General features: G+C 35.5%; 1 pseudogene; it reads left to right on the top strand.

Annotated features, from left to right (window-relative positions):
- The first annotated feature begins 19,870 nt into the window (after nucleotides 1-19,870).
- On the top strand, nucleotides 19,871-21,036 carry LOC123749634 (S-adenosylmethionine synthase-like; annotated as a pseudogene).
- The last annotated feature ends 2,217 nt before the right edge of the window (nucleotides 21,037-23,253 follow it).

Genomic DNA, 23,253 nt, shown 5'->3' with positions numbered 1-23,253 from the left:
TATCTATTTTAAAGTACCTAAATGTAATGTAATTAGGATGATGTTCTTTAAAAGCTAAAGAATATTGAGATTTCTTCAACCGTTGTTGCCGTTCAAGGGAAGGGTGGTGTGGATCATTTACTGTAACTCGGTAGTCATTTCGACTCCCTTTTCCATTCTTCGTCCCTGTGGATACTGGAATAGAATCGTCATATATAGGCTCTTTTAAATCCCCAATTTTACCATTCCAAATAAGAGCAAGAGTATTGGCATCTATGTGAACGAATTCTATTTCTCCATTTGTAAAATTAAGCAAACTATTATCTTCTTGACACTTGGGATTAACCCCTTTTAAAATTCCCAACTGAACACCACGTTGAAGTGGGGTATGCTGATCAAAATAGGTCTGACAAAAAGTTGGTAGTGCATTCTGTCCTGATCCATAATTATATCGAACAATTGATGTTTCATAAGAAACACCTGAAAATAACCCACGGTCTATACTATCTTGTTTTACTGTAATACTGTCTTCGGGATTGTGCCAGTTTACTACTGCCACCATAGGATTTTGACAAGGAATGGGTAAAAGTTTACTCATTCGAGATGTTGTGTATAATGTATGAATAACTGTCTTTTGATGAATTTCACCTACAGAATGAGTATTGACAGAAATACCAGCATAATGACGATACGATTACAGACTGTTACTAATTCGAGGGGGATGGGCAGCATTAGGACGGCTAATCGCTCGAGCATTTGGCCCCATAATATTAGGTATTTTTTCCCGGTCATAACCAATATAGAGTAATTCAAAATCCTCTTTGAGATCACTATTTTCTTTCCTGAGAAAAATCTGAGGTTGCATTTGAGGTGGTAAATAAAAAAATGGATTAGCCTCCATTTGAAAAGTGTCTATTTCCTTAGACGTATAGAGTTGGCCATTGGGTAAAATTTTATAAGACATACGTGGCAGACTGGTGCATATCCACAGTTGATTTTTTTTGTATTCTAATAATTCTATACAGGCGATATTTAATTTCAAAATATATTGAACAAATCGGTATAAATTGTCTACTCCAAATAAACAAACATATTCCCATTGAACTAGAGGCAAATGAGGAAAAAAATGTTGAGCTGCAGAACCATTCTTGATCGAATCTAATGGGAAATTAAACAGTTTATTATGAATAATTATATAGACATATTTAGATTCTAACTGATCAAGTTGTGAAGGATTTCCCACTTGTCTTAGTTGAGGGAGATATGTAAATAAGAATTTATCAGGTTGTGAATTACACATGCTGGTAGAGGCGATTATCACATCAGGTATCATTTCTAATATGATACCACATCGTTGAGGAGTATCAGGTGTATTGAGTAAATCAATGAAACCGACCTCACTTACCGTTATAGATTTAGGCTCTTTAGCTTTGGAATCTTTAGGCAATAATTTTTGTAATCCACATGCCACCAGACATATATTGGCATATGAATTAGATGAATAATTCCGACTAAACCGCCCAATTTTATTCCATTCATTATTCCCGCTATTATTAAATGAATTACCACCATTATTTTCATTTAAAGTATTTATACTTGCAGAATTGCTTAATATTTTTGTTTGCGTAATACCCTCATCAATATGACCACACCGAATAGCAGTGGCTTCAACTTTCAAAGGATTAATTGCAATCATAGCTACTCGTGGTCCTGATAATTTTAATCTTATATCATTGTTCCCTTCATTCATATTATTATTATTATTATTATTATTATTATGATTGGATGTATAATTTTCCAAAATTTTAAGATTATTTTTGTTAGCATCGCTCCTTTTTAATCGATAATATTCCATTAAAACTGTTAAATTTTCTTGAGAAAGTGAATGGTTAAGATCTTTCAAAATTTTAACCACCTTGTTATGGAGTAGTGTAGCATTTACTTTGCGTATAGCTAGATTTAAAAAACAATTAATAAATATTTCACCAGTTGTAAAGATTGCCATATTTCCTAAATGATTAATATCCTGGTTTATATAGGAAGAGAGAAAAGGCCATTTTTTAATCTTAGATTCTTCATAAATAATAACTGCTTTTTCTTTTCTGCTAAAATGAGGACGTCGACGATCTGGCCATATTATCGACTTGATGGAACATACAGATTCACTCACAATGAAATTGCCCGGATAAACGTCAAAGGGGAAGTTTTCACATATAAGACATTTAAACGGGAAATGTGTATTTGGGGGGATTAGCCGATTACTTTGCTAGCACTTCCATTGTTCATAATCAATAGGTCTCTCAGGATCTTCTACCAACATTTGCCACATTTGACCACTTTTCATTACAGGCACTGCAAAATTATACTTGGCATAATCTGCTAATCGCTTGTCATTATCCCATTCAGGAAGTTGTAGTCCTACCCCTAGTACCAATTTGCGATCTAGATAATATTTTATAAATTGGGATTCATCACTTTTGGATTTTAGTAGATATGGTTGATTACTCAGATGAAATGTTATGCCAGGGTAAATTTTAAATAACTTTTCAAAACTATCATTTTCGATTTGAAGCTTATTGTAGAGACTGTGTCTAAGAAATAATTCTAATTCAGCATCGGCTGAATCAGTGATCGAACATTTAGGACAGGGTTTAAGGTTTCCACCAGGTAAAGCCCATTGTCGATGCCGATAATTGAAAATACCTCTTGTGTTAATCATTATTATATAATAATTATATGAAAATGAAATGTAATTTATATTTTAGTTAATAAAAAAAAATATATATTGTAAGTATCTTTTATCCCTGGAATTGAAATACATAGTAAATAGATTTTGTTGACATTTTTATTACAACAAAAGTCTTAAAACGTAAATAAAATAAAAGTGTAACAATTTAATTTTAATTTGGCCTATAAACAATTATGTATTTTTTTTTTTTTTTTTTAGTCATTACGATTTGAAATATCAATGAGCCATCCTGCTATTATTTTACTAAGGATAGGTTTAATAAAAAATATAGTTAGTAAAATAATTATTCCCAAAATCCAATTATTTTCCCAAAGACTTACTAAAAATAGAATAAAAATAGTTATTATTAATATTTTTTCCATCTGATAATTTATGTATGAAGTTATTTTCTTTTCTTTTAATGATCTTATTTCTGTTTTAAAAGAAGGAATTTCAGTTTCTATTGCAGCATTTTGATGGTCACTTATAATTTCAGTCTCTAATGGATCTTCATTTTCTCTCTATGGTGATGAAGATTGTGTGAGATTTCTTTTTCTTGTTCGTATAGAATTTTCATGGATTAAATTGGGTGGTATACTTAGTGTGTCCAGTGTCATTGTTTTCCTATTTTTTATAGTATAAAAAAAGTTACGTAGAACCCACGAGTGTGTGTATGGATGGTGTGAGTGGTAGGTAGGTAGGAAGGATATAATGAGGAAAGTAAAGTTTATTATTTAGGTAGAACCCAAACGAGTGTGTACTTGCTGCAGACAGGAGGGATGGTGTGGGTGGTGGGTAGGCAGAAGGGATACGATGAGGAAAGTTAAAGTTTATTATTTGATGCTCAATGCAAATATTCTTTCTCATCTTCTAAGTTATCATCATTGAGTGAGGGCTAGGGAAGGTACCAAAATCTTTCTCCATATATCTCTAACAAAACTACCAATTCTGCCTCACCTTCATCCCCTCATAAATGGGAGGATGATGATCTTCACCTTCAATCGACAGCTTCATTATCCAAAAACCTTACATCGCAGCTCGTCACAACCTTACCTAAAGCATCAAACAACAGCAATATTAATCAGATAAGTACAACCCTCTCCCTGCGCCAGAGAACCAAGATATTATGGAATTCAGATGTGGATATGGATATGATATTATGGAATATGGTGTGTGGTAAGTAAGTGTGTATTTTAGTTTTAGTTTTGGACATCAAAATATATTTATTATTTGAAATTTGTTGAAAATTAAGCTATTAAAAATGAATGTTCCTGGTTTCATGGGTTTACGAAAATCCTTGAAAAATCATAAATTCATTATTTTATTTTTCAGGGATTGGTGAACAGATGAAGTTAAAGATGTAAAGTCCAACAACAGTCTTTCCGAACTTCATAGAAGCCGCTCTTCTCCCAACTATATGTGATTGTAAATACTTAGTTATGGTGTTTTTCTTCATGTTACTTGATTTGAAGATTTTTCAGAGACTGACTCTGATAAGCACCTCAATCAATGGCTATTTGAATGATAACATACTGTTTTGTATAGTACTTTAAGATTGATATAAATATTTTTAATATATGAGAGAAGGAGTTTGAAAAAATAGAGAGACTGATTTCATTCCACATCCTAGTTATATTGTATTTTAGTAAGCAATATAAAATTCGACAGTTTGGTCGAATACAATTGAACAATTTAAATAAATGGCAATGAACATATATAATCATGGTTTTATTGGAATTTTGTCATAAACAATTGTATTTGGAATGGTAAATAGAAAACTAAATTTCTATAGTATTTTTTTTTTAGAAGGGCATAAAAGGAGATTAATTCTTTTTTTTTTTTAGTCTTATAAAACTTAACAATGAATCGACGTCAACAAATTTGTAAAGACTTTGTCGATGACATAGTTCAGGAGGTGATTGAACCATTAAGTAATCTAGGTTCTGGGTCTGATAAAAATGTGGATAGTAATTTTATTGTTTTAAAAATGAAAGAAGATCCCTCTAAATTTGTAAATACATTACTGGATTCTGTTACTAATAATATATTAGACTATTATTATAATAGAAGTCAAAATGTACCATTGTCAACTGTTCCATCACCCAAAAGAAAGATAAAAAAAAAACATATATTATCAAATGAAGAGGATGAATTAATTAAAATTGAAATTTTAGGGAAAGCAGTTTTAAACATTTTTTCTCTTCATAATGAATATAATCGTATTAAGGATAGTATTGTAAATCAACATATGCAATCAAAATCACCAAAAAAACAAAAAATACAGTTACCACCAATATTAAAGGACAATGAAACTGTAGATATGATCAAACTCTTCAATTCCTTCCATTCAACCGTTTTGAAATACCTTTTGAAAACAATACATAAAATAATTACAGAAGTTTATGGAATAAAACTCTGTGAAGATTTAACTAAGCTAGTTAATTCTAAAAGTTATCCATATTTTTTATTTGAATATTTTCTTAGACATCAATCATCAAGCGACGATATTAAACGGCAGTTAGAGTGTCTTAAACATTCAAGTATACTAGTCTATAACTGGATAATTCAAAATTGTATTGATATTAAAATTAAACCCGAAAATGAAAGTTAAATGTAATTTAATAATCGATGAAATATTAGCAAATGCTATTTTTGTAAATGGTAGAGAAATTCTACAAAATAAAATTTTAATGGCCTATGCAGCTCATAAATATTCGATGTTTAAAAACAATGGTAAATTGTATTCTGCTACGGAAATTATACATTCATGTATCAAGACTAATCGTAACCTACCCCCTCATAAAATTTCTATTTCATATGAGGCTATAATGAGGGTAGGACAGAATACTGACCAAAATTTAATTTGTAAAAATACTCATTTTGTAGAAGAACGTGAATGTCGGCGTCATGTGGATATTGCACATCCACTTATTCAAGCTCATTTAGCTCCCTTGGGTGAACTATCCATGCAATATATTTCTAGGGTTTTGGAAATGCGGATTGGAGACTATCGCCTAATTATTGAACCACAACAGAATAGATATTTTATTCAATAAAAGAAATTCTGTGACAAAAAAGTGGTTTTTCGTTTAGATTCCCTCACATTAGAATTTGTTTATATTAGTGATGAAGGGGAATCTTTTTACGATGCCCAGTATATACAACATAATAGTAGTGATGATAGCAGTGGGGAAAGCATGTTAGTAGGTATGGCTAGCTTTCTTGATGGAAGTGATCTTTGTATAAAAACAACTTACCTCCTAGATTATTCAACCAAAACAGTTCTATATCATCGATACATTCCTAATGATCATACCCAAATATTCCCTTTCACTTTAGAAACAAAAGATTTACAAAAAAGTGAGACAGGACCTGCTTTAACAATGAATACTGAGGGTGTACCTACAATATCACCGCCTTCGGGAACTTCAATTTACTGGTATACTTCTTGGAGATTAGAAGCTCAACTTCCTTTAAATCTTAGTATGTATCAACATGTTCATGAAGATAGTACTCCCCATCATCCAACTCCGTCTGAAAGTTTGAATCAATCTCCTGTTTATATATTCCCTAAGTTGGATGGTAATAATGGAATTTTACGTTTTTACCCAAGTCATTTTGTTATTTCAAATCCTCTGATGTTATCGACATCACATCCACATTTAATACCCCAACATATTCTCCATTCTTTGATCTATTTCATTTTTACAGTAGAAACTGATCTATACTCTATAAACAATAATTCATCTTCCTTTATGGTACATAATTATCGACCAGTTGCCATTATAGACATTGTCTCTATGGCTTTTAATGCTGCAGAAAGGATGAATATATTACAAGTATTACGAGCCCATTTTAGAAATGATTTAGCACCTTATTACATTTTCTTTCAAGGGGAATTAAGCATATCCAAACCATCAATATCCCCATCATTACCATTTGAAAATTTTCATGATGGTGAGATATATGAGGTGTTGTTAAATAACAACAGAAACATTATAAAGGTTTGCCGACATCGCCCAGATAAATCTCGAGCGAATCCACTTAAAACAGTTAATATTATATTGGGTATTCAAAAGTTAGAAGAAAGTTTTTTGGAAGTATAATCAGGAGTACGCTTGTGCTGGAAGAAGAAGGATGGTGGATGGTTTGTTGTCCAGGGAGGAATCATTGTGATTTAATGAAATCCATAACTATAAATAATTTTTATTATTATACTCCATATTAATACAGTTTAGAAATTATATTCCTAACTAGCTAGTTAGCTAATTTGTCGTTTTTTTTACCATATTCGACAATATGATATATGTGTGATTGGTAAGAGGAATGAACATTTTCATGAAGGGTTTGTAAGAAAAAAAAGGGTGACTGGTTGCGGACCGGACCGAGGGGTTGCTGGGCCCCGGGGTTGTCCTAATATGGCCTCAAGCAATTTGACCACCACCACCAGGACCAGGACCTTCAAGAACAATACTTCCACTACTAGAACCAGAACCTCAAAAAGCACCACCACCACCACAGCCAGGACCAGAACTACCAAGAGCATCACCATTACCGCCAGGACCAGTGCATCCAAGAGCGCCATCATCACCGCCGCCAGAACTTGCGCCTCCAAGAACAACACCACTAAGGCCATTGCTGCAAGTACCAGCTTATCCATTGTAATCTGTGATAGAATGAGAGAAAGATATTCTTTATCTGTATATTTATAATGGTTTCACGAAATTAATCACAGATAGGATGGGGTGGAGAGCCAAGTGCAAGTACCATAAAAAAAGTATCTATCTTACATTATTAAGATGAAATTTGGGAAAATCATAGATACCACTACTCACACTTTATCCACACACACACACCAGTGACAACTCCTACCAGAACCCCCATCATCATCATCTTCTTGTAAATCATCGCTGTTGTTATTTATTTGAAAATTATGCATTTTTGGTTTCAATTATATACATTCAAAATTCCCACCTATGTCTTTTTCTTACTCAAAATGTAACATATTTTTTTTTTTTTTTTTTTAAGTGATTTTTTCTTATAAAGAAAAATCTATTGTAAATGGGATATAAAAAACTATGAATAAAAAATATAGAAATTTTCCTTTGGGAAAATTTAAGAGTAAATTAGAATATCGTGTATATAAATCTATATTTTATCATTTAACAAAAAAACAAAAAAATAATAATATCACAGTAGATATAAACAAAAGAGGACTATTAAAAAATAACAAACTATTTGAAATTGATATATATTTCTCAGATTTACAATTAGGTATAGAAATTCAAGGTCCTACTCATTATATAGACATTGAACAAATTAACAGAGATTTAAAAAAAAAAAATGTTTAATAAAATTGGGATTATTTTGTTATATGTAGGATTTAATACTGTAAAGCATGATATACTAACTTGTTTAAATATTATTACTAAAAAGATAATTAGTTAAAAAATAAGGTATGTAAATCAAATCATATATAGATTTTTCAAGGAAATCCGGCTGAGTCGGTCCATTTATCAGCTGGGCAAGTCTATTGTAATGTATATGATGACAGGATGTAAGAGAGATACCCACACTATCTTGAGGCATTCTAATAAGGGACGGAGAGGAGATAAGTCGGTCTAAGCTGGGTTAAGAGTTACTCCAACGCGCATCTTTAGCTAATCCTCAAAATCATCTCTTGAAGGTATTATATGACATTTACATTATTTATATTAAAAAATCATAATCTTGTTATTTACCATTGTATTATATATATATTTCTGAGCTTATAATATACAAAGACCTATTTTTTTGGTCATTTTCAGATAATTATAAAATGATGGTGATGTTGGTGGTATTGTGGGTGTTGGTTGTTGGAACTGTATTCAATCAATCAATCATCGTGGGAGTGTGATTCTTTATTTATGTTTTCTTTTCAGACCTGAACCTAAACGTGTACTTGTCAAATAGAGGATAATGGAGGAGAGAAAAGAAAAAATGAAAAAGGAAGTTCAATTTAATCCACATATAACTATACGATATTTATATGTATGGGCATATGCCTATCAGAAAGCTAGAATAGATGGTAAAATGTGGAACACAGCTGCTGCAGATCGGGATCGTTTCAAGATGCGATGTGTGAACACTTCAAAAATTCTAAATGATGCAAGAATATTTGACAAGGATCATAGAGAAAAGGTTTATTTAGAGCGAATAAAAGAGATATAGAAATTAAATATCCCTTATTTAATTCCTATCTTATAAAATTTAGTAGTATAGAGGGGGGGGGGCAAAAACTGGTTGTATCATTTTATTTAAAAGTTAGGTAACCACCTAACACTAGGACAATTTGTCTTAACATTATATTATATTGATCATGTGTTCGTTATCCATCTGACCATTACTATAACACCAATATATCAACATAATAAATATTAACAAAGCCAAAACTTTGTGAATTTTACACATCATCTCCTTTTCATTGATTGATTTACTTCCCACATCTTGTTTGTTAGATGAAGATTGACTTGAAGAAACAAATAATATTTTAAACTAACACTGAGAGAGAGAGAGAGAGAGAGAGAGAGAGAGAGAGAGAGAGAGAGAGAGAGAGAGAGAGAGAGAGAGAGAGAGAGAGAGAGAGAGAGAGAGAGAGAGAGAGAGAGAGAGAGAGAGAGAGAGAGAGAGAGAGAGAGAGAGAGAGAGAGAGAGAGAGAGAGAGAGAGAGAGAGAGAGAGAGAGAGAGAGAGAGAGAGAGAGAGAGAGAGAGAGAGAGAGAGAGAGAGAAAGAGAGAGAGAGAGAGAGAGAGAGAGAGAGCAGGTCTAAATAAACCCTTGCTCTTCTTGTTGAGGGCAGTCACCTACTACTCAGGCAGTGTTATTGTGCTGGGTTTTTCTTTGACAAAACACATCCCAGTGAGCCATCCTCTTCTCTTCCCTTCATTGTAAATATATAAATATATAACATAGGGTAGGAGAAAAAGAGAGAGAGAGAGAGAGAGAGAGAGAGAGAGAGAGAGAGAGAGAGAGAGAGAAATATATTCTCAAATGGTTATTGATCAGTTAAATAATTACAAAAACATAATGAAAATACGTCACAAATAACTGAGTAAGTAACTATAGCCTCTCAAGTCTATATCAGTCTGACTGGATTGGTATATAAAAGAGTTTGCCAGGCTATGCAAATCATTACAGGTTCGCCATACTTCATGGACACTTCATTCTGAGTAGTAAAACAACAATCACACAATCTAAAGCACATTCAACATTTAATGTTTCTTCAACCCCAACCCCATACGTATGTTGTATAATTTACTTAAGTCTATTATAACAAAGTTAATTATTAAGTAATAAAAATAAAGTATATCATATTACTATAATGTAATAAGAGTCAATGTATATATTATAAATCAGAATAATTATATAAATTAATTTATTTTATTTTCTTTTCAGGTGGAAGTGAGATAATTCTCTTAGAGATGTCACTTGATCAAACAAAAACCCATACAACAAACAACTTTTTTTTATGTGATGTATGTGGAAAAAAATATAGTACAATAAGAACACTAACAGTCCATTTCACAACTCATACAAAGAAGACTATCCTTTTTACAATTCATACCGGTAAAACTCCAAAGTGCAGTGAATGTGAAAAAACAAACAAACAACACATTAGAGAAAAATGGTTTTCATGTGACGTATGTAGAAAAAAATTCCTTAAAAAATGCGACTTGACTAGACATATGGGAACACACAGAGTAAAACGGTTAAAATGTCAATTGTGTGGGAATAGATTTAGGGATGAATATAACTTGACCCTACATTTGAAATCAATACACATGATTCAGCCTTTGAAAACAAATAGTGAAAAAAAATATGATATATGTGGAAACAAACAGCAAATCAGTCCCAAATCTTTAAACAACTTTTTTACTTGTTTTGAATGTGGAACTGTATTTAAAAGCATAACCAGCCTGGATGAACATTTGTTGGAACAGTTTACCAAAGATATATCAGCTTTAGATTTGATAACTCCAGACATTCATTTTCAGACGTTTTTTGAAAACTAATAAGTGTATTGGAACATTGACCAAATCTTTAAACAACTTTTTTACTTGTTTCTGGTGGTAACTGGCACCTCAAGGAACATATAAAAGAAGTAGAAATATTAATGAGATTATTAATTCTGTCGGAGTGAGAGTAAACACAGATATATATCTCTCCTACCTGAACTTCTTTTCTATTACCACCACATTTTCTTGGCATATATTATGTTCATTTTGGATCTACACTAGCTGCTGGATATGACTTGTACAGGTATAGTTGGAATTTCCTTTTTTTTTTAATTTATGACTTATTTATATTTAAATATATTTTAATTACCACATATATTTTAATATATTTTAATTAACAATCTACCTTTTGCTTCAGTGCTGCCTACGATGTTACTGTGCCAGCACAAGGAAAAGGTGTAATCAAGATAGATATTCAAGTAAAAGTACCAGAAGGTTGTTATGAAGAATAGCTCCAAGATCTGGTCTTACTTTTTTTTTTTTTTTTTTTTAATCACATTGATGTTAGGGGTGGTGAAATATAGTGAAATGTTTGAGAAATGTTATAGTGAAATTTCATTGATAGTGAAATGTTTCTGTGGTTCTCTTCAATTATTCTAAAGTATATTTTATTGTGAAAAAGAGAGATCGAATTTCACAACTAATTTGTGAACGAATATTTATTCCTAATTTGTTAGAGGAAGTTTAGGACATTGAGCATACCAAATGCCCCTGTGCCGCAAACTTTTTTTTTTTTTTTTGAATCAACAGAAATTAGTAGTAGTAGTAGTAATCAAACAACTAGCTAAATATACAGTGTGAATTAGTGATTCTCAACGATTACAGTGATAAGAGTGAGTAACTTATGTGTTAATGAAATGACTGAGGCGGTCTGCCTAAGGAGGCGGTTGTTATTTCCTAAAACATGCCTACTGAACTTCAATGAAAAGATGGTGTGGACTGTACGTTTAGCTATGGAGTATTCAGATTTTAAACCAGTGTTCAAGGAGGGTCAGGGTCTTCAGCAGCCATATATCACAGTTGGAACAGAAGAGGCAGTTAAACATTTAACTACAGATGGCTTTCAGAATATTGTGATGGTTGTTCCAGAAGAAGGTATTTTCACAAAGGTCATACTTTTCAAATATCCAACTTACTTGGATCCCGATCATCTCCTTTACAATGACAGTGTTGTTTGGGTAAAGAGAAACATTGTTCATTATAAAAAACAAAGTCAGGTTATAGCTTTAATAAAAGATGAGGCTCCTAAAAAAAATTTTGTACAAGGACTAGGCTATAGAAAAGTTTCAAAATACCAAGAGAAGCCAAAATTATGCCTAAAGTGTTATTATTGGGGGCATTTGGTTTTGAAATGTCAGTACGACCCCAGGTGTAAGTACTGTGGTAATAAACATGACTCTAAAGAGTGTACAAAGAAACAAAAATTTCCATTTTGTTGTAATTGTAGAGGTAAGCATACTCCTTGGTCTTATCTATGCCCCATGAATCCTACAAATGCTGTTGCAGGGGGGTGGTATTCTGCCAGCTAAGGGGAAACAAACTAGCTAGGCCCACACAACTGAAAGTCCTAAAGTCCTGTAGTATACAAATGTAACCTAATTACTACTATTATATTGATTTTTTTGTAGTAACTTTACTAAACTAATCTATGCCTTTGAGATATATGTGTATGTATGTAAGCATCTTTCCCATTCAAAACAATATATAATTAACAAATTACGATGTTTGATAATTAAAGGATAATTGGATTAATAAAAGAAAACAAATTAAAATAAATATTTTTTTTGATTTATAGAGGGATATAAAAGAGGATGTTCTCCTGTTCAATTCACTTGACACAGATGTCAGTAGCATATTATATACCTTGGGCAAAAGTTTATGTTGTGACCACCGGGCACACTGATTACCTTTGTCGACATGAACAATTTGAGAAAGAATGAGTCAAATAAAAGAAGAAGGTGGTTATCACTCAGACGAGATATGAAGCCAATCTTCATAGACAGGATGAATGACTGGTTCAGGGAATACCAAATCCCAGAAGATATTGATACATTTGTTGATGACCTTAATCACCAAATTGAAAGTTGTCTTAGAATTCAGCGCCGTACGCCTCGACGAAGACCCCCTCGGAAGAAAATGCCTCGAGGCAAAGATCCACAGAGTAAAGCTGAAGAATTAATTCACATGTGGAGTAAGGCAGCATCCTCATCCTCCCTCTCAACGGAAATCGTCATGGAACAGCTCCTGCTACAGAATGACAGAAGAACTAGAATAGCGAGAGCACAGTCTAGTGAGGACGAATATGGAGAACCTATCACAGCCCAGGAAGTAAGGGTGGCTGTTAAGAGAGGTAAAATTACAGCACCTGGTGAGGATGGCATTACCTACGACAAACTTAATGCACTATGTGAAGTGCCTGGGAATCCACTACTCCTATTGTTTAACAAATCATTCCTAAATGGAGTTCTGCCCACACAATGGAAACACGCCAAAATTGTTCCCATACCAAAACCGAATGACCCTGGCAATTACAGACCTATCAGTCTCGTGTCATGTACTTGCAAGATGCTGGAAAAGATCATCCTAAAACGACTGTTACACAAAATAGGGGGGGTTTGGGGAAGGAGTCAATGGATATGTCAAAGGACGGAGCACAGCCAATTGTATAATTAATTACCTGGTTAATGACACGGCTAGGTACTCTGTATTTGTTGACATAAAAGGAGCCTTCGACAAAGCCCAGGGAATTGCGATCCTGGACGAGCGTGCATGTATGGGTGTCAAGGGGAGACTCATGAAATGGATTGAAGACTACCTCACAGGGAGGAAAGCTAAGGTCTACTTCAATGGAGCAATCTCAAGAACAATGAATATGGAACTCGGGACCCCCCAAGGAGGAGTCTTAAGCCCTACACTATTCAATGTACTTATGAATGCAATTGCCAATATTGATTTTCCTGAAGGAACACAACTAGTGGGATATGCAGATGATGTCCTAATACAAGCTCCCACCTTTGATAAAATAAAACAGGCCATTGAACTCCTTGGAAGGAAATGTATTGAGCTCGGTTTCACTCTCTCCACAAACAAGACAAAAGCATACTCCCATCGCAAGCGGAGAGAAAATGAAGAACTGCAAATTAATGGTGTAACACTTGAATGGGTTGACCACTATCGGTACCTTGGCGTCACCGTCGGCTCAAACAAGGGAAAGAAAGAGGAGCTCAATCAAATCATAGGAACATGCAAAAGTCGACTCAGGGAACTGAAACTGAAAGCAATGACTTGGAATGATGGCCATGGAGCCTCTATTGCTGTACTTAAAATGATGTACACAAACTATGTACGCTCCGTCATTGACAACGCAGCACCTGTTTTATGTACTTATTCACAAAGTGATATGAATAGGCTAGAAAGCATACAGGATAAAGCCATTTCAATCATTCTTGGAGTTCCAAAGAAAAAACTGCTGAAATGTCCAATCTACAAAAAGAGTTATTATCCCTTCCCAGTATTAAAGAAAGAATTGTGGAACTGAATGCTAAGCTTGCAATTAGGATTGCCAGAGATCCCCATTATAATGACATGGCTAAAAAAATATTGAGCTCTGTGCTACTTTCAGGGGGAAACAAGAGAAGCAAAATATGGCATCACAGAGCAGTCGGCTACCTTGAAGATCTTCACCTACTTCAACAAGCTCGTGAGCTCATGCCTGTAGAAAGATTACCTCCCTGGGTGGATCCCCTGAATGACTCGTGCAGGATTATCATCAATGATATGGTAAAGAAAAAAACCAACATGGTACCCCAAGAAATAAGCCACAAGTATCTTAAGGAAATTTATAATGAAGCTGGAGATGAACTAGATCAAATCTTCACTGATGGGTCATCTAATCCTATTAATGGCCGGGCGGGTGCAGCATACACGGTAATTAAGAAGGATGATGTATTTTTTCCACCAAAAAATGAGGAAAAAGCGCGCATTGAGAACTATACCTCTTCAACACAAGCAGAGTTAACTGCCATTGCTATGGCGTTAAGGTATATTATTGAACAGAATACTACTGGTGCAGTGATTTGCACCGATTCGAGAGCAGCACTGCAAAGCCTAAATAAAGATCGGGACGAGAATCTTTCAATAGTCGCTGAAATTAAGAGAGTTGTGAAGGTACTAACTAACCAGGGAAGAGTTGTCAAGTTCCTGTGGATTCCCTCCCATGTTGGAATCTATGGAAATGAACGCGCAGATGTGTTGGCAGCTGAAGGCGCTGACGGAGACCATATTGAATACTTCATACCCAAGACTCTTCTAGAAATTAGAAGTATTATTAGGGAACATCATCGTCATCTCAATCATTATGAAACCCCCCAAAAAAGAGAATGTGGTGGTTGCGGGAGAGAATTAATAATAGAGAAAAAACATCTTGGATACAAATGTCCACACGTACAGCAGCTTTTTGTTAACAACATATAATAAAGATGATTTATAATGTATCTTATCTACCATTTGACAGAGGCTGTTTACCTTGGAGACTGGTTGGAAATATATGAATTGAATTTCAAATCTTATTGTTCCTCCTATTACATTTTTATATATGACTAATAAATACTTCTATAATTATTAACACAATATTATTATTATCCCTTTCACCAGATGGAATTATTATGTTCATAAAGAGTTAAGGATTACAGGTTACCAAATTATACATTCACTCTTCCAATTAGAATGAGTAATAATGTTTTTTTTTTTAATGGTTTATAATCATTTCAAAATAAAATAAATGATCCATATTCTTTTTTGACTCACAGTTTTGTTATAAGACAGAGCAGCTGCACACTTGCTTTACAGTTGCTCAGTTGCTCTCTCTCCACGTGACCAGGTTTGCGTTCTCTCTCTCTCTTTCTCTCTTCACACAATTAGGTCAATGATTTTAATAATATTCCTTTACATAACGGATTTTTATTTAGTTAAAATCTAGCCAAGGAAACCTAGTCCCAAATTCACGAGTACTTATTTATTTATTTATTTATTTATTTATTTATGCATATACAAGAATGTACATAAGGAATGAGAGGATACAATTATGGTAATTACAGTCTTGTAAAGCCACTAGCATGCGCAGCGTTTCGGGCAGGTCCTTAATCTAAGAAAATTTTAAGGAGGTAAATACTTGCAAAATTTATAGACAAAAAAATGATAACAGATTACATGGAATGAAAAAAAAAAAAAAAAAAAGATGAGAGAAAATTATAGGTACAGTATATTAAAGCACATAGGTAGCTATGATTGATTGCAATGACAGCTTAAAATGGTAGTTGACAACAAATTGGTAGGCACAATACAGCAGAAACAATATAAGATTGATTGCAAGGACAGCTTGAATGGTAGTTGACAAAAATTGGTAGTCACAATACAGCATATGGCTAGCACATAAAAGAAGACAGCAATGAACACAATGATAAGGTTGTTTGATATTACATAAAAATTATGAGATTGGGTACCACTAGGTACAGAGCAAATTTAAAGCTCAGTGTAGGAAACTAAATAGATGAAGTTAGGTACTTTTTGGTTTTGCTTTTAAATAAGGCAAAAGTTTTACAGTTTTTCAATTCACTAGGGAGTGAGTTCCATAGACTAGGTCCCTTAATTTGCATAGAGTGTTTACACAGATTAAGTTTGACCCTGGGGATATCAAAGAGATATTTATTTCTGGTGTGGTGATAATGGGTCCTATTACATCTGTCCAGGGAGAGTTTCAGAGCATGGTTTGCATTTAAGAACAGGGTTTTGTAAATGTAGTTGACACAAGAGAATGTGTGGAGAGAGTTAATATTTAGCAAGTTTAGGGATTTAAACAAGGGAGCTGAGTGTTGTCTGAAAGCAGAGTTAGTTATAATTCTGATAGCAGATTTTTGCTGTGTGATGATGGGCTTAAGGTGGTTTGCAGTGGTAGACCCCCATGCACAGATACCATAATTAAGATAGGGGTAGATTAGTGCATAATATAGTGAGAGGAGAGCAGAGTTAGGAACATAATATCTGATTTTGGAGAGTATACCAACTGTCTTAGAGACTTTCTTAGTTATGTGTTGAATGTGGGTGCTGAAGTTGAGTCTCTTGTCTAGGAATAGGCCAAGAAACTTGCCATCATTTTTATTACTGATGTTAATGTTGTCTATCTGTAGCTGAATTGCATTTGATGATTTGCTTCCAAATAAGATGTAGTAAGTCTTTTCGATGTTTAATGTTAGTTTGTTCGTTGACATCCATAAGTGGACTTTTTTTAATTCATTATTCACAACATTATTTAGTGTATGTGGGTTGAGGTTTGAGTAGATAAGGGTAGTATCGTCAGCAAACAATATAGGTTTGAGAATATTAGAGACATTAGGCAGATCGTTTATATATATAAGAAATAGAAGAGGTCCTAAGATGCTGCCCTGTGGCACTCCAACGGTAATTGGGAGAGTGGAAGAAGTTGTATCATTGATGGTTACATATTGGTGTCTGTCACTAAGATAGGATCGGATGTAGTCAAGGGCAAGGCCTCGGATTCCATAATGCTGGAGTTTAAGTAAGAGGTAGTTGTGATTAACAGTATCAAAGGCTTTTCTTAGGTCAATGAAGAGTCCAATCGGAAACTCATTTTTGTCAAGGGCTGAGTAGATAATGTCAAGGAGACTAATGATTGCATCATTGGTACTCTTTTGGGACCGGAAGCCAAACTGGCAGGGGCTGAGTATGTCGAATTTTACGAGGTAGGAATAGAGCTGTTTGTAAATAATTTTTTAAAATATTTTTGATAGAATGGGTAGATTTGATATTGGTCTATAATTGTTTATGTCCGCCGGATTGCCTCCTTTATGGACTGGCGTAACTCTTGCTTTTTTGAGGATATCAGGGAAGGTGTGACACTCTATAGATTTGTTGAACAGTAGTGCTATGGGTGGGGCAAGGGCATGGGAGGCTCTCTTGTACACAATGGATGGAATTTCACTGGTGTTCCCTGCCTTGGTTTTTAGAGAGTGTATGATGGACACAACATCTGCCGGGCTGATTGGTGAAAGGAGAAGAGAGTTTGGATAGCTGCCTGAGAGATATGTGTCTGAGTCTGTGGGATTTTACTGGCAAGATTAGCACCAACCGATGAAAAGAAACTATTAAATTCATTTGCCATTTCTAAATCAGTTGACGGTATATCCCCATCCTTGTAGAGTTTTATTTGGTTATGTGAGTGTTGTTTAGTTCCTAGGATACTAGAGATAGTTTTCCAAGTGTTTTTCATGTTGCCTTTTGCTTCATTGAATCTATTCACATAATATGCAAGTTTTGCCTTTCTTATGATACTGGTAAGCATTGATGAGTACCTTTTAGCTACTTCCTTTGAAACTAGGCCAATCCTAACTTTCTTTTCATATTCATGTTTTTTGTTGATTGAGTTGAGAATGCCACTTGTGAGCCATGGATTGTTTAATCTTTTGTCAGTTACTTGCTTTGTAAGAAGGGGACAATGAAGGTTGTAGAGGCTTAGAGTTTTGGAGAGGAAGAGGTTTAGCTAATGAATTTATATCATGGGTATTATTGAATTCAGAATCCCAGTTAATATTGTGAAGTGCCTCTGTAAGATTGTCTAAAGCTGATTCACTGTGTAGCCTAAATGAAAGTTTCTTGCTTTTTGGTGGTGTTATGTCCATGTTCGCTATGAGAAAGGTAGGATAGTGGTCAGTTGTTCTGTCGTAGATTATACCAGATACAAGGGGAGCTGTTATGTTTGTCCATATGTGGTCCAAGGTAGTGGCTGATGTTTGAGTGACTCGGGTAGGTTTGGTGATAGTGGGGATTAGCATACAGGAGTTCATGCTGTTAAGGAAATAGTCAACTTGAGAGCAGTTTTGTTGACCCAGGTCAATATTAAAGTCTCCTCCCAGAATGATGTGGTTTTTGTTGAGATTGTTGTTTATAATAAGATTCCTTAGGTTGTCTGAGAAAGAAGCTATGTTAGTATTAGGAAATCTATAGATGGCTCCAATAGTCAAAGAGGATTTAATTGTAAACTGAGCAAAAGTATATTCACAGTAGTCATCTCTGTCACTAATAACACTGTTGCAGATAAATGTATCTCTGTAATATATAGCTGTGCCACCACTTTTTTTATTAGGCCTACAGTTATGAATGGCTTTATAACCAGCTAAGTTGTAGAGTTGGGTATAGTCTTTATTTAGCCAAGTTTCTGTTAAAATAATGAACGATAGGTTAGTACCTAGTGCTGTGAGTAGTGCATTTAAATCGTCAAAATGTTTACCAAGTGATCTAACATTTTGGTTATAAACTGATAGATAGGTGCTATTTTGGAGTTTGTTTTTAGCCTGGTGTGCTGTGAAATACTTACAATAATGATGATCAATGTGCTGGTTGGTATAGATATGAGACAGAAGATTTTGATCAGGATCAATATCAGTGTGCATAGAGATGCAGAGGGATCACGATACAAGATACACGATAAAGCAAAACACAAGAATAAGAGCAGATACAATAAAATAGTAACAATTTAGAAGTAAAATAAAGATCCAATAGATAGCCAGGGAGGACACAGCAGTTACATAAAATAAAACACAAAAAATCAGTAGAGACTGACAATATAAATGTAAAATAAAAAATAATAAGAAAAATAATAATCATAAAAAAAAAATGATCTTGAAGATAATTAGCTTAGTAATGGTTAATTAACAGGGTAATAAAAAGCCCTAGGTTTAGTGACAAGGGGATTAACTAAGAACAAATAATTAAGAGTATAAAACAGGCAAAGATGACAAACAAAAAATAAAGTAAAAATTAAAATAAAAATAAAAATAAACACCTTTGGAAAGGAAAGGCAGAGCTTAAGTACACTTTGGTTGTATGTGAGACTACAAATTATGTTCTGGTTATTCAGCTGATATCCCACAGTCATCCAGGAAAGAAGTGAGGTGTGCTTCAGTGGTTATGACATAAGTTTTTCCAGAGTCAGTCTTCCTAGCTATTATTTTACCATCGCGCACAAAACAATGTTTAAGTAAGTTAAGTTACTTAGAAGTAACATTTTCGTTCCCCAGGATAGTGCGCTGAGAGCATGGATGGAGATCATGAGACGTTCCTCTTCACCAGTGAGAGCGTAGGCGAAGGCCACCCCGACAAAATTTGCGATCAGATCAGCGACGCAGTGCTTGATGCCCATCTTAGCCAGGACCCTGACGCCAAAGTTGCTTGTGAAACGTGTACCAAAACTGGTATGATCCTGATCTGTGGGGAGATTACGTCCAAGGCCCAAGTTAATTATCAACAAATTGTGCGTGATATTGTTAAGAAAATTGGTTTTGATGATTCACGAAAGGGCTTTGACTACAAGACCTGCAATATTCTTCTGGCCCTGGAGCAAAAGTGTGCGGAGATTGCTAATGGTGTACACATCGGGCGCAGTGATGACAACACTGGTTCAGGGGACCAGGGACTGATGTTTGGTTATGCCACTGATGAGACCGATGAGTGCATGCCCTTAACTATTATGCTGGCACACCGTCTCAATCAGAAGATTGCAGAGCTGCGAAGAGATGGGACGTTCTGGTGGGCGCGACCTGACTGTAAGACTCAAGTCACATGCCAGTATGCCTTCGATCAAGGAGCTGTTATTCCCAAAAGAGTGAACACTGTTGTCGCTTCTGTACAGCACTCGGAACAAATTACTATCGAAGCTTTGCGTGACGAGGTTATAGAGAAGGTCATCAAGGTCATTATTCCTGAAAAATATATAGATACTCAAACGAAATACCACATCAACCCTTGCGGAGAATTCATCATGGGTGGACCTCAAGGTAACGTTGGGCTAACTGGTAGGAAAATCATCGTTGACACTTACGGTGGGTGGGGCGCTCACGGCAGGGGAGCATTCTCTGGCAAAGATTACACAAAGATTGACCGCTCAGCGGCCTATGCCGCCCGATGGGTTGCCAAGTCACTGGTGAAAAACAAATTATGTAGATTTGTTTGGTTCAGGTATCTTACGCCATTAGTGTTATGCACCCCATAAGCATCAGCATCTTCCACTATGGCACCTCACAGTACACATCAAAACAGCTTCTGAAGATTGTTAACCACAACTTTGATCTACGATTAGGACATATTGTCAAGGAGCTGGGCTTAAAGAGACCAATTTACAGTGATACGTCGTGTTATGGACATTTTGGACGGCAACAGTTCTCTTGGGAGCAGCCCAAGAAGTTGACCATCCCTGAATTTTAGAGTCAAATAATTCTTAAGGATGACTATCATTTTTACGTTTTTCATCAAGTCCCTGTTAATATGGGAGAACACAATGTCTATGCTTGATTCACAACTCTCCTAAACATGAGAGTGAAGTTATACAACTTGAGAACACTTTCCCACCAGGAGACTTGAACCCTAGCCAGCACAGAAGCCTGGTGGGAACCTTTAATTTTATATTCAATTGATAGTTTTATATACTTTTTTGACGTTTTATATACCAGAGTATATAAAATCTCCGGGCCTTTTATATATCAGATTAAATAAAATTAAAATGACTCTATAAGACCAGCGTCTGGGTCAAGATAAATACGTTTTCTTCCACTAAACTGAATCCAGTTTTTTTTATCTTTTTTTCGGTGGGGGGTTCTATGTGATCCTCCTCCTCCTCCTCCTCCTCCAACTGTTTGTGGTTCTCCTCCTCCTCCTCCTCCAACTGTTTGTGGGTCTCCTCCTCCTCCTCCTCCTTCTCCTCCAACTGTTTGTGGGTCTCCTCCTCCTTCTCCTCCAACTGTTTGTGGGTCTCCTCCTCCTCCTCCTCCTCCTCCTCCAACTGTTTGTGGGTCTCCTCCTCCTCCTTCTCCTCCAACTGTTTGTGGGTCTCCTCCTCCTTCTCCTCCAACTGTTTGTGGGTCTCCTCCTCCTTCTCCTCCAACTGTTTGTGGGTCTCCTCCTCCTCCTCCTCCTCCAACTGTTTGTGGGTCTCCTCCTCCTCCTTCTCCTCCAACTATTTGTGGGTCTCCTCCTCCTTCTCCTCCAACTGTTTGTGAGTCTCCTCCTCCTCCTCCTCCTTCTCCTCCTCCAACTGTTTGTGGGTCTCCTCCTCCTCCTCCTTCTCCTCCTCCAACTGTTTGTGGTTCTCCTCGTCCTCCTCCTCCTTCTCCTCCTCCAACTGTTTGTGGGTCTCCTCCTCCTCCTCCTCCTCCTCCTTCTCCTCCAACTGTTTGTGGGTCTCCTCCTCCTCCTCCTCCTTCTCCTCCTCCAACTGTTTGTGGGTCTCCTCCTCCTCCTCCTCCTTCTCCTCCAACTGTTTGTGGGTCTCCTCCTCCTTCTCCTCCTCCAACTGTTTGTGGGTCTCCTCCTCCTCCTTCTCCTCCAACTGTTTGTGGGTCTCCTCCTCCTCCTTCTCCTCCTCCAACTGTTTGTGGTTCTCCTCGTCCTCCTCCTCCTCCTCCTCCTTCTCCTCCAACTGTTTGTGGGTCTCCTCCTCCTCCTCCTCCAACTGTTTGTGGTTCTCCTCCTCCTCCTCCTCCTCCTCCTCCTCCTCCTCCTCCTCCTCCTCCTTCTACTGTTTGTGAAGTTTTTACCTTTCCTACTCCTTCTCCTGCATTTTGTAATTCTCCTCCTCCATGTGATTCTTTTGTTTGTTCTTCTTTCTCGACTTCCACATAAATGTTAAATTTAATGCTAGCAAATGTGTCTGAGGAATTAATATTCTTAGCTAACATTTTACATTCCACCTCATTATGACCGTCTTCGAGTTCAAGTTTCATAACCACGAATGGGGGTAGTGAATTTTCTTTCATTGGGAAACTGTCCGAATAAAATCCACAATTAAATATATCTTGACTTGCAGCATGGGTACATGATATCAACAATTTGTTCATGTAAAATCGTTTTCCTTCCTTTCGACATTTTTTACGTGATGCATCTAAATTGTTCTTTAATTTGACGTCTTTTATTTCACGTCGATCTGTATAAATATCAGGTGTGAAATTATGGAAATTCCATGGAAATATTAATATAATTGGATTTTTTGTATAATATCCCCTATCAATATTAGAATCTGTATATAGTTTATTTATGTAATATGCAGAATAACCATTGGTAAAGTTGTGGATTTCATCATAATAACTAAGGAATTTATTAAAGGGTTGAATTAGTGTCTTATCAGTTTCAGTAATAGTTTTAGGATTATACGAAATTGGTGGTTTGGGAACAATAAAGAGACCTTTATAAGTTTTTATGTCTTCGATAAATGGCGAGAATAATGATTCTATAAGTTTGGATTTCATTTGGGATTTTCGAAGTTCAGACGAATCTGTGGAGGATTGTAATAATTCTTGAAGTAATTCATGAGGTTGTTCGACGGATTCCATTTGACTGATGACGTGAGGAACGCCAGAGGACTCATTTTCACTTGTTTGTAATTCTACTCCGCCTTCTTCTCCTCCTCCTCCTTCTCCGGCATCTTGT

This window comes from Procambarus clarkii, unplaced genomic scaffold (genome assembly GCF_040958095.1).
Source record: "Procambarus clarkii isolate CNS0578487 unplaced genomic scaffold, FALCON_Pclarkii_2.0 HiC_scaffold_130, whole genome shotgun sequence".
Lineage (NCBI taxonomy): Eukaryota > Metazoa > Arthropoda > Malacostraca > Decapoda > Cambaridae > Procambarus > Procambarus clarkii.
This window is presented reverse-complemented; position numbering and strand designations above follow the sequence as displayed.